We start from the raw sequence: 17,450 nt of genomic DNA, 5'->3' as shown, positions 1-17,450 counted from the left end.
AACACAGGAAAGCAGTTTCAGAGCAGGGGCATCAAAGGGCAAAGCTGACCAGATGGGTCTAGCTCCTAACAAAGAATGGAGCCCGCGCTTGCTTTATTTATATTGGAACACATCAAAGACTTTTGGTAGAAAATTCTTCACCAAAGCAGGATAGAGGTGGGGACAGGTAGGCTGCTTCATTCCTGACAGGTCATACCCATCTCCGGTGCTGCGCAGGACCTTTTGGCAGAGTGGAGGGGGAGTTCACTTGCATTGGGTGGTCTTAATAGCAGAAGTGCCACTATAAGTTCCCAAATACGAGACCTACCCCCTCGCTGGCTTAAGTGTTGAAAAGGTCCTCGTGCATTTTGTGGATGGATTCCTGCACTTTTGTGTTAAGTAAAACTAGGTTCTGGGGCCGGGCTCAATGTAGAGCGCTTGCCTAGCACATGTGAGGCACCGGGTCCATCCTCAGCACCACGGAAGAGTAAATAAATAAAATGAAGGTATTTTGTGCCTCTACAACTAAAAACATATATGTGAAGAAAGAAGCAGGGCTGGGACTGGGGCTTGGGCTTAAATGGCAGAGCACTTGCCTAGCATGTGTGAGGTACCAGGTTCGATCCTCAGCCCCACATATAAATAAAAATAAAGTTACATCAACAACTAAAAAAATTTAAAAAAGAAGCAAAACTAATGGTTATGTATTTTTTCTAAAATATATAAAAAAATGTTACACATTTCTGCATTTTATAGAAATATTTGAATAAATCATCTTCACTGTGAAGCATGTTGTTGGTCTAAACTCTTTAAGATCTTCCTTAAAACTATCTTAAAGTAGTCTTTTATCAGTTTTTATCTTAAAATTTTGAGCATGATTCTATCTTGGTTCATCTGTCTTGGAAAGCAAGTTGCTAGTAAGCCCCTTGGCATTTTGGAAATATCTGTTTCCTAAATTTGTAGCATAATGTCTTAGACTTTTGGTTTTGAATTTCATTCTTCTTTTTATAAGAAAATAAAGGAAAGCTGTTTTTTCAGGGAATCAGTTTCGAGCAAGTTACTTTCTGCAACCTGACCTCACGGCATCACAGCTGGCCTTCAGAGATCTGATGTGGGACGCGAAAACAGGCACTGTGAGTACAGCGACAACAGAGATGCTGCAGCCTGGCTGCCGTTGTCCTGGGGCCAGCACATGAGTGACATGTGGCTTTAAAGCAGTGGTGTTCACACAGCCAAGGCAGCACCTAGACTTGGTCCCCTGACTCTGGTTTCTCTTAGCGGTTGTGCCCTCCTCCCATGGCCACAAAGGATGTAATACTGAGTCTCCCTGTTCATCATGCTTTACCTCAGTGTCTTCATCTGGGAACAGGGATGACAGTCCTCCTAACATCGAGCGGTTGTGAGAATTTATGAAGGCTTTGGCAGTGCCTGGCAGAGTATGAGAACGCAGTCAGTGTTGGCCAGCACTGTGCTTTGGATAGGTGCCCCACGGCCCATGGGTCAAGGCTTGCTGCCAGCCTGGGGGCTATTGGGAAGCGGTAGGACCTGGAGCTGGGGCCTAGTGAGGGGAAGTTACATGGCTGAGCCACACCCATGAAGGGATTGTAGGACCCCAGCCCCTGCCTCTCTCCCATCTGCTTCCTGGCTGCTGCGAGGTTACACATCACGCCACCATGTGCTCCCCGCTCTGATTCCCTGCCTTGCCACTGGCCCCAAAACAGTGGAGCCAAGCGACCATGGACTAAGACCTCTGAGACCAAGAACTAAGCAGACTTTGCTCTCTGCGAGCTGCTCATCTCAGATCTCTTGCAGTGGGAAGCTGCCAGCTCCGTCAGGAAGAGTGGAAGTGACATGATCTTAGTTGAGTGGGAATGAAAAAGTCGGCAGAACCTCATGATCACACTTTTTGGGTACCACCAAGAAAAAAAGATTCTTGCTATGCCAGTATTTGAAGTAGAATATGCTCTTGATCTTTAATTCTACTTTATATGTGCCTGTAACAGATATAAACTGCATTAGAGTATGTCACTCTCTTCCCATTTACCTTGACTTTACCCCTCAGTGTTGGCCGGGGTGGTAGGAAGGGGGGTGCAGAACTTGGTGCCCCTAATCCTCTCACCCTGAGCATCAACTGGCACCTTAGTAGGAGGTGCTGTATTGCGATTGGGCAGAGGGGCTGCTTGGTGCACCAGTGCTTGAGCAGATCACAGTTAATGCCGTGAACTTGTGCCCGGGAACTAAAAACCCAGCTCTCATTACTTAAATAAAAAGGTGACAGATTATTGATATTATCTTATCTTTTGCAACAATATAAATTATTTAAATGAAAAGGCTTGTGATCATAAAGCAGAATGTAAAGTTTAGCTGATTGAAGCTGTTCCTTAAAAATAAAAATACAGAATGCCAGTTTATGTATTCACAATCTGACCTTTATCTGTGAAATAGATTTGAACAGTCAGACCAAACATGACATTCTATGTCAAAGCATCTAAGAGCCAAAGAGGAGGTAGCTGGGTGACATTAATGCCAGGTATCTTGGTTGTCATGCTAGGGTAACTGTCTTCAATTCCACACATCGTATGGGAATGGACCTGGAGACTAGAATACAGTGATTCGAGGGTCAGGTCATATATTTTACCTGCTAGTACTAGTAGTCTTTCATTGAAGTTTTTAAGTAGTTACGAAAAAAATGCAAATATTTCAAATATAACTTTATGCAAAATTTACCTGAAATAACTGGGTTTGATTTTGAACAGACTATTGAAACTCTGTGTATGTATATCCATGTAAAAGTTTTCCTTTTTGTATTCTATGTATATCTTCTTAAGCTGTATTTTACAAATGATGCTTTGGAAATGGATTTGTACCACTATTAGTAGGTTTTTATGTTTTTCTTTCAGATTAAGTAAAGGCCAATTCGTGTTTCCTTGATCCTCACCCTGTGGAGCTGTAAGATGATTCCTCTCCCAGGAACGAGCATCCAGGTGCTCAGCAGACATGTTTGCCTCTGTCTGTTTGATGGCAGTAAGGTAAGCTCACTGAGTTGAACCATCTCACACAGGATGATGGAGAAGCCCTTGTGTGGTACCACACATTAAATGTGGAGTGCACTGTGTGTGTGAGTGTGTGGTACCGCAGTGGGTTAACCCTGGCTCTTCAGTGTGTGATGTTGGTACACACACACAGTTAACCCATCTGGGCCTTAGATTTCTTCACTTATGAGAGGGACTGGTACCTGTCTTCTAGTGTTGTGTACAGTTCAGGTCTAAGTATAGAGCATTGCATTTTTGAAAATGCAATGTATATCCAGCTCCCCAGGCAAGATATGGAGCATCGCCATCTCTGGAATCCTTTTCTGCTCAGCTCTTCCCTTATTCCTAAAAGACCATTTTTTACCTAATACCAAATGATAGTCTGAATGACTTCTAAAAAAATAATGTATCTTTCATGAGATGTAGCTTAAGTGGTGCTTAGGTAGAAATCCGTAGCTTTAATTGCATATACTAGAAAGAGGGAAGGTTTAAAATCAGTGATCTAAGCTGGGAACTTAAGAGACTAGAAATTGAAGAGTGAGTTAAACCTAAGAATGTAGAAAAGAGGAAATAACAAAGAGTATAAATTAATGAAATAGAAAACAGGTGGACAGAAGAGAAAATCAATGGAGATGAAGGTTGATTCTTTGAAGAGATTAATAAAATTGAAAGATGCCCAGAAAGACTGACCAAGATACTTTAAAAAGAGTGAAAGAAAGCTGGGCGAGGTGGCACATGCACACCTGTAATCCCAGCAGCTCTGGAAGCTGAGATAGGAGAATCGCAAGTTCAAAGCCAGCCTCAGCAACAGTGAGGTGCTAAACAACACAGTGAGACCCTGTCTCTAAATTAAAAAAAAAAAAAAAATAGGGCTGGGGATGTAGCTCAGTGGTTGAGTTCAATCCCTGGTACAAAAAAAAAAAAAAAAAAAAAGAAAAGAAAATAAATTATCAATATCTCCTATTGAAATAGAAATATCATTACTGATCCTGCAGACACTGAGGACAATAAGGGATATTATAAGGAATTGTATGCCAGTAAATCTGACAACATTGATGAAATAGATAATTTTATAAAAAACCATAATTTACTGAAACTGACATAAGAAGAAATAGAAAATTTGAATTTCTCTTTTAAAGAAATTATAACTTCAATTAAAAAACTTCCTACAATGAAAACTCCAAGTCCTTATGGCTTCACTCTAGTGACTTCCCGCAAACATTTAAGGAAGAAATAATACCCATTTTATGCACTCTCTTCCAAAGAATAGAAAAGGAGAAAACATTCCCTAACATATTTCCTAAATCTAGGAAAAACATGACACCAAACGATGACATTACAAGACCAGTATCCTTCATGAATATAGAAACTAAAATCCTAAACAACATTCTCAAGTTGGATCTAGCAATTTATAGAAAGGACAGTAGGTCACGACCAGCTGGAATTTCTCCCCATGTTCAGATGTACACACCTGTGCATCCAGCATTGGATATGCGAAATTGTAATGTTATTTCATCATATTAGTAGACAAGAAAAAATCATGTGAACATCTCAATAAACAAAGAAAAAACATTGACAAATTCCAGTGCCCATTCACGAGTTTTAAGAAATTCCCTACAAACTAGGAACAGGTGGGAACTTCCTCAAATTTATAAAGAACAAGAAAAACCTAAATTTCTATCATTGACAGTGAAATGTAGAAAAAGATAACTCAGTTTTTTAAATGAGCAAAAACTTGAACAAGCCCTTCAAAAAGAAAACATGAGAAGCCAATAGGCATATAAAAATATACCTAACATGTAATACATTATTAGGGGAATGTAAGAGTTTACAGTGAGAGACCCACTTAGATGCTCCATACAAGAAGCCCACCTTAAATAGAAAAACGTAAGTTAAAGGGAGGGGGGTTCCCTATTCAAGATATTAATGTCAGGCTGGGAATGTGGCTCTGTTGTCTCAGGCTTGGGGCGGGGGCAGAGCCATGAGCTGGAAGGACCCCATGTCCCTGTGAGCCCTCTGCTGGCCAAGAATATCCCCCTGGGCCTAAAAATATCCCCTGGGCCAGGGATGAGGAAGACACTGCCTGGGTCAGCCCGATGGATGGCTGGCATTCCACATGGCAGCCAGGAAGTGCGCCCAGTGCTTCTAGAAACTTGGTATTCCTTAAGACTGGCCGCTGGAGACCCATACCACTCATTGACGTATTCTCCCTACTGGAGTCTAATACTCCCATGCCTTGAGGCTTAGAGTGATTTCACATCGAATAGCAAAGGAGGGCATGAAGGCAAGTCCACCAAATGTGATCATCGTGGGCCAGTGCTGATCAGAGTTGTCACCGTCACCCGGAACCTAGGAGCAAACCGAGTTCCTGGCAGGAGGCAAAGGAGAAGGAGGAGAACAAAACTGACGCCAGGCCAGCCCGTTTTCATATTTGGTCAACAACAAAAAGTCAGTATTCTTGGAGATCCATTTTGAATTATGCCTGGATAATTTTTTCATTCACATACCACAGCCTGAAAGTGTCCAGCCAGAGTCTACTTTGTCTCATGAGCCAGTTTTGAGCTGTGTGACTGACAGCATGCTTGATGCCCCAACTCTTTTACTTTTACTTCCTAGAGAATCGTATCTTTTTTAAAAACTGAAATGATCAATTATTTTCAAATGATTAGCACAACCCCAATTGTTTTATGAGAAGCATTTAATAAGATACTGTGTGCTATTACCAGGTAGACTTGATCTTCATAAATTTTTGTAACTTATACTCTGAATTTAATAGTTACTGTGCTAAGGGCATATAAAGATTGTAAATATGGAAAAAACTAAAAAATGTTGCCATCTTAAAATAGGACTTGCCATCTTAAAATTGGACTTTATCCATTTGTTATGTATTCCTCTGATGAACTGAATTTAAGCTTTGCATATAAACCTTTTTTTTTTCCTTAAGTAAATGAAGACAGACATTATATGAAAAAGAAAGAAGCAAATGCTTTTGAAGAGCAGCTATTAAAGCAGAAAATGGATGAGCTTCATAAGAATTTGCATCAAGTGGTGGAGCTGTCCCAGGAGGACCTGCCGAGTGTCCAGGAAAAGCCTTAGGTACAGACATGCTCTGACCTGGGCGTCCTGTGCCCAGCGGTGGGGATTGTTGGCTCTCTAGGCCCTGTTTTAGAGTTAATTCTAGCTAGTAACTTTCCAAAATTTAAAATTGTGTGATTCAGAAAGACATTCAAATGAAGAATGAACAAAGGAATGTAGAGAATAGAGGGCTGAGGTTTCATGTATGTGTGTGACCATGCTTATATATTCACACATTAGCACTTAGCGTCCTTTTTCTGGCTTTCATACAATGACTATAGACTTCCAATAATGTGTCATCTAGACATATTTCTGTTTGCCATTGTCTTGTGTGGGAAGAAGAAATAGGGATGAATATTACAGCCACATATTTTCTTGAAATTATTTATGAATGGGAGAGATTGGGAATAATTTAAGCTATATTACATTTGCTTATCTTCCACATTGTATATGTCTATGACATAGGATACTTTAAAGGTATAGCTTATTTAAATGCATGTTTTTAAAATGATAGAAAATTCATGACTGCAATGATTTTTTTTTTAATATTGAATGAAAGGTGTGTGTGTGTAATATATATATATGTATATATATATATATATATACATATATATATATATTATGCAAAATCTATGCCAGAACATTCACTAGATATAAGTATGTATACCCAATTATGGGGAGCCACTCTGAATGATTTGCACCTTCCATCCTGGAGCCGAGAGGCTTTGACCAGTCACTACTACATCTTATAGTGACCTGGACATTGCCCCGGTCCAGGAAGTTGAGGGCGTGCCTTCAGATGTAGGTGTGTTGCTCCATGGCCCCTTGGGTTGAATTACACTCATCTATCCCTTGTAACCCTGCCCCTTCTGGCCTTTTTTGGATGGAACTTTCTAAGAATAAGGTCCCCCAATAAAAGCCCGCTTCCGAATGTGCTTGCTCTCTCTCGCCAGCCTCTCGTGACTTTCTCTTGCTCCCCCATTTGGGGAGCCTGAGGCCGAGAGCAGAAAAGCCGTGTCCTGAAGCTTGCTTAAAGGTAAAGCGTGTGTCTGTGTTTTATTTGATGTCCCTGGAAATTCACACAAGTGACCTTAATTTCAGCTGCCCACACAGGTCGGGGGAAGACTCAAACATACATGAATATCCACGAATGTTCTTATTCAGTGCTAATTGCTGAAATTTATCTTTTTTCCAGATATATGCTGTGCATGAACACACATAAAAATGAACACAGTTGAATTTTCCATATAAATAAGACTTATTTTCTGCTTTTTCTACAAACATATCTTTCAATATCACTGCACAGAGACCCAGTTTACCCGCTGCAGCATGGTCTTCTGTCATACTTACAGCAGGGCAGGTACCAACATCATACAGAGACTGTTACAAACATGATACAAGATTGTTTCTCTAGAAATGATGGAAGTACAACTGTTGCCTTTGAAGTTTGTGCACCTAAAATACTGTCCTCTAAAAAATTTCATTTTACCTCATATCAATAGTATATAAAATTACTTGTTTCTCACATACACTTTGATAATGTTAGTTATCCTAAGTATTTTCAACCACCTGTTTCTTTAATTACAAGTGGTACTGGACATTTTTAATTGATTTAGTGGCTTTTTGTCTTCTTTTTTCTTTAAATTGACCATAAAACCAGGTGTGGTGGTACACATCTAAAATCCCAGTGATTCCAGAGACAGAGACAGGAGGCTCACAAGTTCAAGGCTGACCTCAGCAACTTAGGGAGACTCTGTCTCAAAATAAAAGGGGCCGGGGGTATGACTCAGTGGTTAAGCACCCATGGGTTCAATCCCTGGTACCAATCAAATAAATTGACTTTGATGGATTTGTCTATTTTTCTATTGGGTTTTTTCATTTTTAATGTTTATTTCAATTTTTATATAACTTGTGTTTTCCCTTGATAGATATAAGCAATTGTTAAAATAATTGTCTCATTGTCTTGTTTTTATGTATTTTCTTGCTTCTTATCAGTCATCTATCCCCAAATTCTGAAGAAACTTAAAATATTCATCAATCACATCCAATACATCAGATGCACTCCCATTCCCTTTTCTTGACCAGATGTCTTCCAGAGCCTCTGAGGAGTGGTTCTTCCTGCTTCTCTCTGGTGGTATATCCCTGATTCACATGCCATTGCTTTTCCTTAAGGTCCCCATTTTAAAGGTACACAATCTCTCATAACTTTTTTAAAAAGCATGTATGAGGGGTTAAGTTTTTGAGATCTCTTGCTTGTCTAATGGTGTCTTTGTTCTACCCTCACACTGGTTGATGATTTGACTAGAACTGTTCTAGGAAGGAAATCATTTTCCCTCAAGTCATTTTGGATTTTATGCAGTACTAGAGATTGAACCCAGGGTTACTTTACCACTGAGCTATACTCTCAGTGCATTTTCTGTTGGTTTGCTTTTGATCTTGGAACAGAGTCTGTTAAGTTGTCCAGGCTGGCCTTGACCTGGCAATCCTCTTGCCTCAGCCTCCCTTAGAGTTTTCAAAGGCATTGCCCGTTGCCTTTTGGCTTCTACCATTGGTATTGGAAAGTCCTGGATCATTCTGACTCTCGGTTTTACAAATGTAATCCCTTTTGTTCTTGGGAAGCGTGTTGTAACAAAAGAAATGTGATGCACAGCTCTGTCCCTCCATCATACTCAGTACCCTAAGGGTCTGGTCCTCCAGGTCCCTTTATAGGATTTTCCTGTGTAGAGGTGGCATGAAGATGTACTTTCCAAAATGAATTGCCAGTTGTCCATAAATCATTTATTGACCAGCTCGGCCCCTTTATTCAAAATATGTTTATCACATACTAAGTTTTTATATTATAAAATTCATTTCTAATATTTGTTTTAGTCACTATCTCTCTTCTTTATACATATATATATATATATATATATATATATATTTATTTATTTATTTACTCTTTTATTGATTTTTTTTTAAATACATGACTGCGGAATGCATTACAATTCTTATTACACATATAGGATACAATTTTTCTTATCTTTGTATATAGAGTATGTTCACGCCAATTCATGCCTTTATTTACCTTTTTTTGCATTACAGTTCTTATTACACATATATACCACAATTTTTCATATCTGTTTATATATAAAGTATGTTGACACCCAATTCGTGTCTTCATACATGTACTTTGGATAATGATGTCCATTATATTCCACCTCCCTTGCTAATCCCCTGCCCCCTCCCTTTCTCCAATTGCCAAAAAATCAAATGAGGAGGCTGACTTATAGTGGGGTAGGGAGGGGGAGCATGGGAGGATTAGGTGAATTCTGGATAGAGAAGAGGAGTGAGAGTATATCTCTTCTTGATCTTTCCATATTGTATATATGCTATAGCTTTCCTATTTTGCTATCTGGTAGAGAAAATCTCTGATTATTCTTTTTAAAATATTTTCTTCAGAACTGAATATTGGTCAAGCATCTCTGAAATCTGGAAAGCTCCCAAATCTGAAACTTTTTTAGTGTCATGTCCCATTCTCAGAAAGTTGTGGATCTGAGAGCATTTCAGATTGCAAATTTTTGAATAAGGGATGCATGCTTAACTAGTCTATGAAAATATTCCCAAAATCTGAAAAAATTTTGAAACCTGACACATTTCTAATTCCAAGCATTTTATATAAACAATATGTAAGTAAACCTGTATTACAATTATTTTTTTTTCTGTTCTTCTATTTATTTTTTATTTTTATTTTTTTATTAGTTGTTCAAAACATTACATAGTTCTTGATATATCATATTTCATACATTTGATTCAAGTGGGTTATGAACTCCCATTTTTACCCCGTATACAGATTGCAGAATCTCATTGGTTACACATCTACGTTTTTACATATTGCCATACTAGTGTCTGTTGTATTCTGTTGCCTTTCCTATCCTCTACTATCCCCCCTCCCCTCCCGTCTTCTCTCTCTACCCCATCTACTGTAATTCATTTCTCTCTCTTGTTTTTTTTACCCTTTCCCCTCACTTCCTGTTATATGTAATTTTGTATAACAATGAGGGTCTCCTTCCATTTCCATGCAATTTCCCTTCTCTGTCCCTTTCCCTCCTACCTCTCATCCCTGTTTAATGTTAATCTTCTTCTCATGCTCTTCCTCCCTGCTCTGTTCTTAGTTGCTCTCCTTATATCAAAGAAGACATTTGGCATTTGTTTTTTAGGGATTGGCTAGCTTCACTTAGCATAATCTGCTCTAATGCCATCCATTTCCCTGCAAATGCCATGCTTTTATCATTTTTTAGTGCAGAGTAATACTCCATTGTGTATAAATGCCACATTTTTTTTTTATCCATTCATCTATTGAAGGACATCTAGGTTGGTTCCACAGCCTAGCTATTGTGAATTGTGCTGCTATGAACATTGATGTAGCAGTATCCCTATAATGCGATCTTTTAAGGTCTTTCGGGAATATGTAGATTGGAGCTTACTTTTTCTTCTATCAGACACAGAGTCTCTGATTTGATATCAAGCTCCTTGATCCCTTTTGAGTTAACTTTTGTGCATGGCGAGAGAAAGGGATTCAGTTTCATTTTGTTGCATATGGATTTCCAGTTTTCCCAGCATTTGTTGAAGATGCTATTCTTCCTCCATTGCATGCTTTTAGCCCCTTTGTCAAATATAAGATAGTTGTAATTTTGTGGATTGGTCTCTGTGTCCTCTATTCTGTACCATTGGTCCACCCGCCTGTTTTGGTACCAGTACCATGCTGTTTTTGTTACTATTGCTCTGTAGTATAGTTTGAAGTCTGGTGTTGCTATACCGCCTGATTCACTCTTCCTGCTTAGAATTGCTTTTGCTGTTCTGGGTCTTTTATTTTTCCATATGAATTTCATGATTGCTTTATCTATTTCTACAAGAAATGCTGTTGGGATTTTGATTGGCATTGCATTAAACCTATAGAGAACTTTTGGTGATATTGCCAATTTGATGATGTTAGTTCTGGTTATTAATGAACAGGGTATATTTTTCCATCTTCTAAGATCTTCTATTTCTCTCTTTAGGGTTCTGTAGTTTTCATTGTATAAATCTTTCACCTCTTTTGTTAGGTTGATTCCCAAGTATTTTATTTTTTTTGAGGATATTGTGAATGGGGTGGTTGTCCTCATTTCCATTTCAGAAGATTTGTCGCTGATATACAGGAATACTTTTGATTTATGTGTGTTGATTTTATATCCTGCCACTTTGCTGAATTCATTTATTAACTCTAGTAGTTTCTTTGTAGACCCTTTTGGGTCTGCTAGGTATAGAATCATGTCAACCGCAAATAGTGATAATTTAAGTTCTTCTTTTCCTATTTTTATGCCTTTAATTTCTTTTGTCTAATTGCTCTGGCCAGTATTTTGAGAACTATGTTGAACAGAAGTGGTGAGAGAGGGCATCCCTGTCTTGTTCCAGATTTTAGAGAGAATGCCTTCAATTTTTCTTCCATCAGAATGATGCTAGCCTGAGGCTTAGCATAGATAGCTTTTATAATATTGAAGTATGTTCCTGTTATCCCTAGTTTTTCTAATGTTTTGAACATAAAGGGATGCTGTACTTTATTGAATGCTTTTTCTGCATCTATCAAGATGATCATATGGTTTTTATCTTTAAGTCTGTTGATGTGGTGAAAAACGTTTATTGATTTCCATATATTGAACCATCCTTGCATCCCAGGGATGAATCTTACTTGATCATGATGCACAATCTTTTTGATATGTTTTTGTATCCGATTTGCCATAATTTTATTGAGGATTTTTGCATCTAGGTTCATTAGAGATATTGGTCTGTAGTTTTCTTTCTTTGAAGTGTCTTTATCTGGTTTAGGAATCAGGGCGATGTTGGCCTCGTAGAATGAATTTGGAAGTTCTCCCTCTTTTTCTATTTCCTGAAATAGCTTGAAAAGTATTGGTATTAGTTCTTCTTTAAAGGTTTTGTAAAACTCTGCTGTATACCCATCCGGTTCTGGGCTTTTCTTAGTTGGTAGTCTTTTGATGGCTTCTTGAACAGAAGTGGAGAGAGAGGGCATCCCTGTCTTCCTCAATTGATATTGGTCTGTTTAAGTTGTGTATATCCCCCGAACTCAATCTGGGCAGATCAGATAACTTAAGAAATTTATCGATGCCTTCACTATCTTCTATTTTATTGGAGTATAAGGATTAAAAGTAATTTCTAATTATCTTCTGTATTTCTGTAGTGTCTGTTGTGATATTGCCTTTTTCATCCCGTATGCTAGTAATCTGAGTTCTCTCTCTTCTTCTCTTCATTAGCATGGCTAAGGGTCTGTCGATCTGATTTATTTTTTCAAAGAACCAACTTTTAGTTTTGTCAATTTTTTCAATTGTTTCTTTTGTTTCAGTTTCATTGATTTCAGCTCTGATTTTAATTATTTCTTGCCTTCTACTACTTTTGCTGTTGTTTTGCTCTTCTTTTTCTAGGGTTTTGAGATGAAGTGCGAGATCATTTATATGTTTTTTTTTCTTTTTTTAAGGAATGAACTCCTAGCAATGAATTTTCCTCTTAGAACTGCTTTCATTGTGTCCCATAGATTATGTTGTGTCTTTTGGGATAGAGGGAGTAAGAAGGAGAAAAACAAATAACAAGGATAGAAAGAGAAAAAAGAGGGTGGGAAAAAGAAAATAAGAGAAAAAAGAAATAAAAGGGGGGAGAGAGGTGGGGCATATGGAATTCCTCTATATTACATTATTCTGGTGACTCAGTTGTTAAAGACCTTTTTCATGCACAATTCTTGGTTTCACATATGTTGAGGTTTCGAGGACCAGAGGGGGAAGGGTAGAGGAGACTGGATGAATGGATGAAAAGAAAGAGAGAAGATAAAAAAAGAAAGAAAAAAAATGCCTCTCAGAACTCTGTTTTCATATCTTCCAGTTGGTGGCATTGTCAATTCCTAGCTGGAGTCTCTGGGTTCAGGGTGGTGGTGGTAGTCAGTATGAGAGGACTTGAACTTCCACCTGTGGCCTCTCCACTCTTATTCTCTGAGATGTAAACCAGGTGCCTGATCCGCTGAAGAACCAAACTGGTAGCCACGCCCACCGGTTGTTGAGTTTTAAGGGTTGGTGGGAGTTTCCAAGATGAGTTTCATCATTTTTTCTCATAAGGTGTTTGATGAGGTGGGGGGTGTTGGGGAGACCTATGTTTGTCCAGAGCTCAGTCAGGTGACCGTATGGGCAGGCGGCTCCTCCAGTTGGGGTGGTCTGTCTACCTCTCTGGCGGGCAGCTGTGCCCCCTCTCCGGGTCGCATGGTCTGCCGACCGTGCAGGCGGGAGGCTGGGCTCCTCCTCCAGTTGGGGTGTACAATTATTTTTGATCTGTACTAATTTAGTAGGTAAGGAAAAGATGTAGGTCGTTTTAAGTTATATTCTTTGATAAGTAGTGTTATTGTTTAAAACAATATTCTAGACATTTGATGTTTTTCCTAACAATTTGTAAGGATACTTTTTGGGCAAGGAATTAACCCTTCTGTCTTTTAAGTTGGTAACATTAGTTCTAATCTATGTACTTGTGAGTAGAAAAACAAAGACCTTTAGTCTAATTCTTCCCAACATGAACCCTATTTCTGAGGCAGTTCATATACACATGTCCTATTTAGGAAGACGACGCTGCCTATCAAGGGTAGTTTAAGAGAACACCATTGTGAGCGTTTGGTAACATTGATTTATTGTTTTTTTTTCCCTCAGTTTAATAAAGAGAAACAAGACACTTCTTAAATACTGATATGACTGCAGAGGCTGGTTATTTTCCAATGGTTAGAAGTGTGAGTGGCATTCACAGCCGGGGTTGGAAGCAACAAAGCATTCGTTATGTTTTGGAGTGGTCTTTTTTGGTCACTGTTGAAAATTTCCAGGTGTTTTAAAGCACCTGGAAGGATAAGGGTCACATGCTTTGAAAGCTCTAATACCTGATAATAACATTCTGGTCTTTGTGGTTTATTTTTGTTCCTTTGTTTGTCTGGCATGAAAGGTGGATTCAGCATGTGTGGGGCTAGGCACAGGTGCTCAGTGGGAACTTGGTGCTCGATGTCTTCCGTCACTCAATCAGCAAACCCCAAAGAACTTGAGCGAGAAGCCCAGAGAGGTGCCTCCTGTTGTTCCTCCTGCGGCAGATGCTGTTCCTCCTGCTTTGGTGTCCCCAGCAGTGTGCCAGAGCATAGCTCCTCCTACTCCTTTGACAGCCCAGCCAGTGACAGAGTCCAGGTAAGTCAAAGCCAGTCCTGGAGATGAGAGTGGTGTAAATGGCATCTGTCAGGTTCTTTTTTATGACCTGCAGTATCAAGAGCATTATGTAAGAGATGGGGTATCTCTATTAAAAAATGTTTTTCTTGCAGTACTGGAAATTGAACCTGAGGGTGCTTTATCGCTGAGCAACATCCTCATCTCTTTTTTGGTTTTGTTGTTCCTGAGAGTATGTACTAAGCTGCTGAGGCTGGCCTCAAACTTGGGCTTCTCTTGGCTCAGCCTCTTGAGTAGCTGGGATTACAGGTGTGTGCCACCATACCCAGCTAAAATGATTTACATGAATATGTTGTTGAAAAAAATTATCAAAAAAATTGAGCCCAAAACTTTCAAACATGTGTATTTTATACCTCTTTAGAGGGATCTATCCCTCTTCTAGATTTTAGATTTGTTTGTCTTCATACTTTTCTTCTGAATTATAAATTAAAATTTCCTGAAACGCAAGTCGCTCTGTATTTGAAGAATAAACACCTATAGTTGGAATTGCCTTTTGCCTCCTGGCTGTGGCCAAGGCCTGCAGGGGACATTACTCCAGGCAGTGGCTGGCATGCCCTCGTACTCCTTTTGTCCTCCCACGGAGCAGTATGGGATCCATGTTTGTGACTCCATGTCACAAGCCACGTCCACACTATTGTGAAAGTTTTTTTCCCCAATTTTGAGAGTTTTCTGGGTTTCAGATATTAGAATTAATGTCACATCACTTGTTGTTTGTTTTTATCTTCAGTCACTGTGACTGTCTTGCAACTTGTGATTTGATATGATATTGTTTAATTAAAAGTGCTTTGTGCTTTTTACTTCACATTTTAATGACATTCCTTAAGGGAATCCTGGGCAGTATGAGGTGAGGCCCCTGCCCCTAGTGTACTAACCACAGCTTTAATGCAAGTGGTTTGCATAGCTTTCTTATCTTTGTTGGTAGCTATTGTTTTAAAATCTGGATGTTAGCCTGAGGCTGTGGGCTCATCAGAAAGGTATTCGCTCAGCTGAGGCACATTGGTGCCTCCACCTTGTTGGGCATCAGTGCCCAGTCAGCCCCTTATGCTGTACAGCAAATGAGCCCATTGGAACTAGGAAGCCATTGTCCTGTCCTGCCACAAGGAGGGCTGGTTGTTGTGGTGCCGAGACACAGAAGTGACACGACATACTAGTGTTCCATGCCTGGCCTTTATCTGTAAGAGTGTTTTCCTCAAAAAGAACTGAAGAGAAAAAACATTTCATTTATTTACACCGTGGATCTAAGCAGCTTCATCTGTGTTTCAGCAACAGGCTGTGATTGTTGACCAGCTTCTTTTACTATTATTTCTTGAGAGTTAATGAGAAACTCTCTTGTAAGACATGTTGATTCTTGTGTGTCTCAGGGTTTTCTCTTCCAGATGTATGAGTCAGAGTGCTCATGGATTCCAGCCACAGAGTGGAGCAGAGACCAAAGAAGGTGAGCTTCATGGGGGTCTCTTCATCCTGGCCTGCTGGGGCACACTCCTTGGGCTGTACTGGGGCTATGGGACAGGAAGCCTTCTGACCTTACTAAACCTAAGCGTTAGGAATCCTCTTCTTAGAATCCAGGGGTTATTTCAGCCCCAGACTATTGAAAACAATGGTATTAATTGTAAATATCTTATCAGTTCAGAGTTCTTTGAAAGATTAATTTATGCAAGTTTTTCTATTAACTTTCTCAGTACATTAATCTAAAATGAGTCATGTTAGTTGGGTCGAGTAAGAAAGGTGATTCAAAGTTTAACTACGAATACTGTTCTCCTGTCTGGCACCACACTGGAAGTGTGTGCATAGTTTATTAAATTACTTGGGACAGTGTGGGTGTTCCCTTCCCCCTGCAGGTGGCTGTGGCATTCTTTCCATTGACTATTAATGAGGGTGGGCCCTCTGAAACAGCTGGAGACTCATTCTATTCAACTGAGACTTGGTGCCTGCTTGCTGGATGCTGGGCACCAACCATTCTACATCGTTAGAGATGGAATCTTGACAAAACAATGAAAATCCCCCCAGGAATGAAAGGCTAATATTGAAGTAAGGGGTTAGATTTCAGAGAAGGTGAACAGGGAAGATGCTGGTGAGGGTAATGCCTGCATAGAGGAATAGGGAGGGAGCTACTCATGCAGCCACCTCGGAGAACCAGTTTTCAAGCAGAGGAACTGCAGATGCAGAGCCCCCAGGCAGGACTATCCCTGGTGTTCTAAGCACAGTAAAGAGGCCAGAGCTTCAGGGCGAGCAGGGCAAAGAGGAATACACTGAAACCTGGGCAAGCAGGGCCCAGGCTGTGTGGGCCTTGTACACCACTGGCTCAAGCTGAGTGGGATGGAAAGTGGTCTAGGACTGACAGTGGGGGGGTGGGGGTTACACTCTGACCACAAGCAGACAGTACTTGAGACATGGTGGAGCTCAGGATGCTACCTGTGACAAAACTCTAATTGGTTTGATCTCAGGCCAAACACCCGGTGTCTTTGAGCCTTCGCTTTATTTTGTGTGAAACTATGATTCTTGCCTCACCTACTTTATGTATTCTTACAAAGATAAGTATGTGGGTCTGGAGTGATGATTATTGACAATTACGGTTACCACGGTAACCTGGTCTAATTGTCGTAAGTTATTGAAGCAGTTGTGTGCCTTCTAACACGTTTTAAATGACCTGATGATCCTGCTCTTGGTCCTGTTCCTTTGCCAGTGTATGAAACGCACAAGGTGGCCAGCGCAAGTTCTTTCCATGCGACTCCAAACACGTCACTGGGAATGGTTCAGGCAACACCCTCCAGAGCCCAGCCCTCGCCCACGGTGCACACCAAGGAAGCACTGGGTAAACCATTTTGTTTGAATGTGTAGCACCTTAAACTATAAAAAATTTAAACTCTTTTGCAATCTGTTGATGGATATTCTTTCTGGTTTTTAGGTTTCATCATGAATATGTTCCAGGCTCCTACACTTCCTGATGTTTCTGATGACAAAGATGAATGGCCATCTCTAGACCAAAATGAAGACGCATTTGAAGCCCAGTTTCAAAGTAATAATTTATTTGAAAGCTAATTGATGCATTGTACTGTGGGTGGAGCCCAGGCATTGTCAGGGATTACCTAAGATGTGGCCT

General features: G+C 39.9%; 1 pseudogene across 1 annotated transcript in view; it reads left to right on the top strand.

Moving 5' to 3' along the window:
- LOC144369112 (mitotic checkpoint serine/threonine-protein kinase BUB1-like) overlaps positions 1-17,450 on the top strand; it is a 79,563-nt pseudogene that overhangs the window by 15,236 nt on the left and 46,877 nt on the right. The window contains exons 7-12 of the transcript XR_013428563.1: positions 1,018-1,112; positions 2,880-3,008; positions 14,082-14,314; positions 15,712-15,785; positions 17,034-17,162; positions 17,256-17,366. The product of XR_013428563.1 is annotated as a mitotic checkpoint serine/threonine-protein kinase BUB1-like (transcript). The remainder of the gene's footprint in view (positions 1-1,017; positions 1,113-2,879; positions 3,009-14,081; positions 14,315-15,711; positions 15,786-17,033; positions 17,163-17,255; positions 17,367-17,450) is intronic.

This window comes from Ictidomys tridecemlineatus, chromosome 12 (assembly GCF_052094955.1).
Source record: "Ictidomys tridecemlineatus isolate mIctTri1 chromosome 12, mIctTri1.hap1, whole genome shotgun sequence".
In the NCBI taxonomy this organism is placed as follows: domain Eukaryota; kingdom Metazoa; phylum Chordata; class Mammalia; order Rodentia; family Sciuridae; genus Ictidomys; species Ictidomys tridecemlineatus.
Note: the sequence above shows the minus strand (reverse complement) of the source record. Positions and strands in the feature narration are given on the sequence as shown.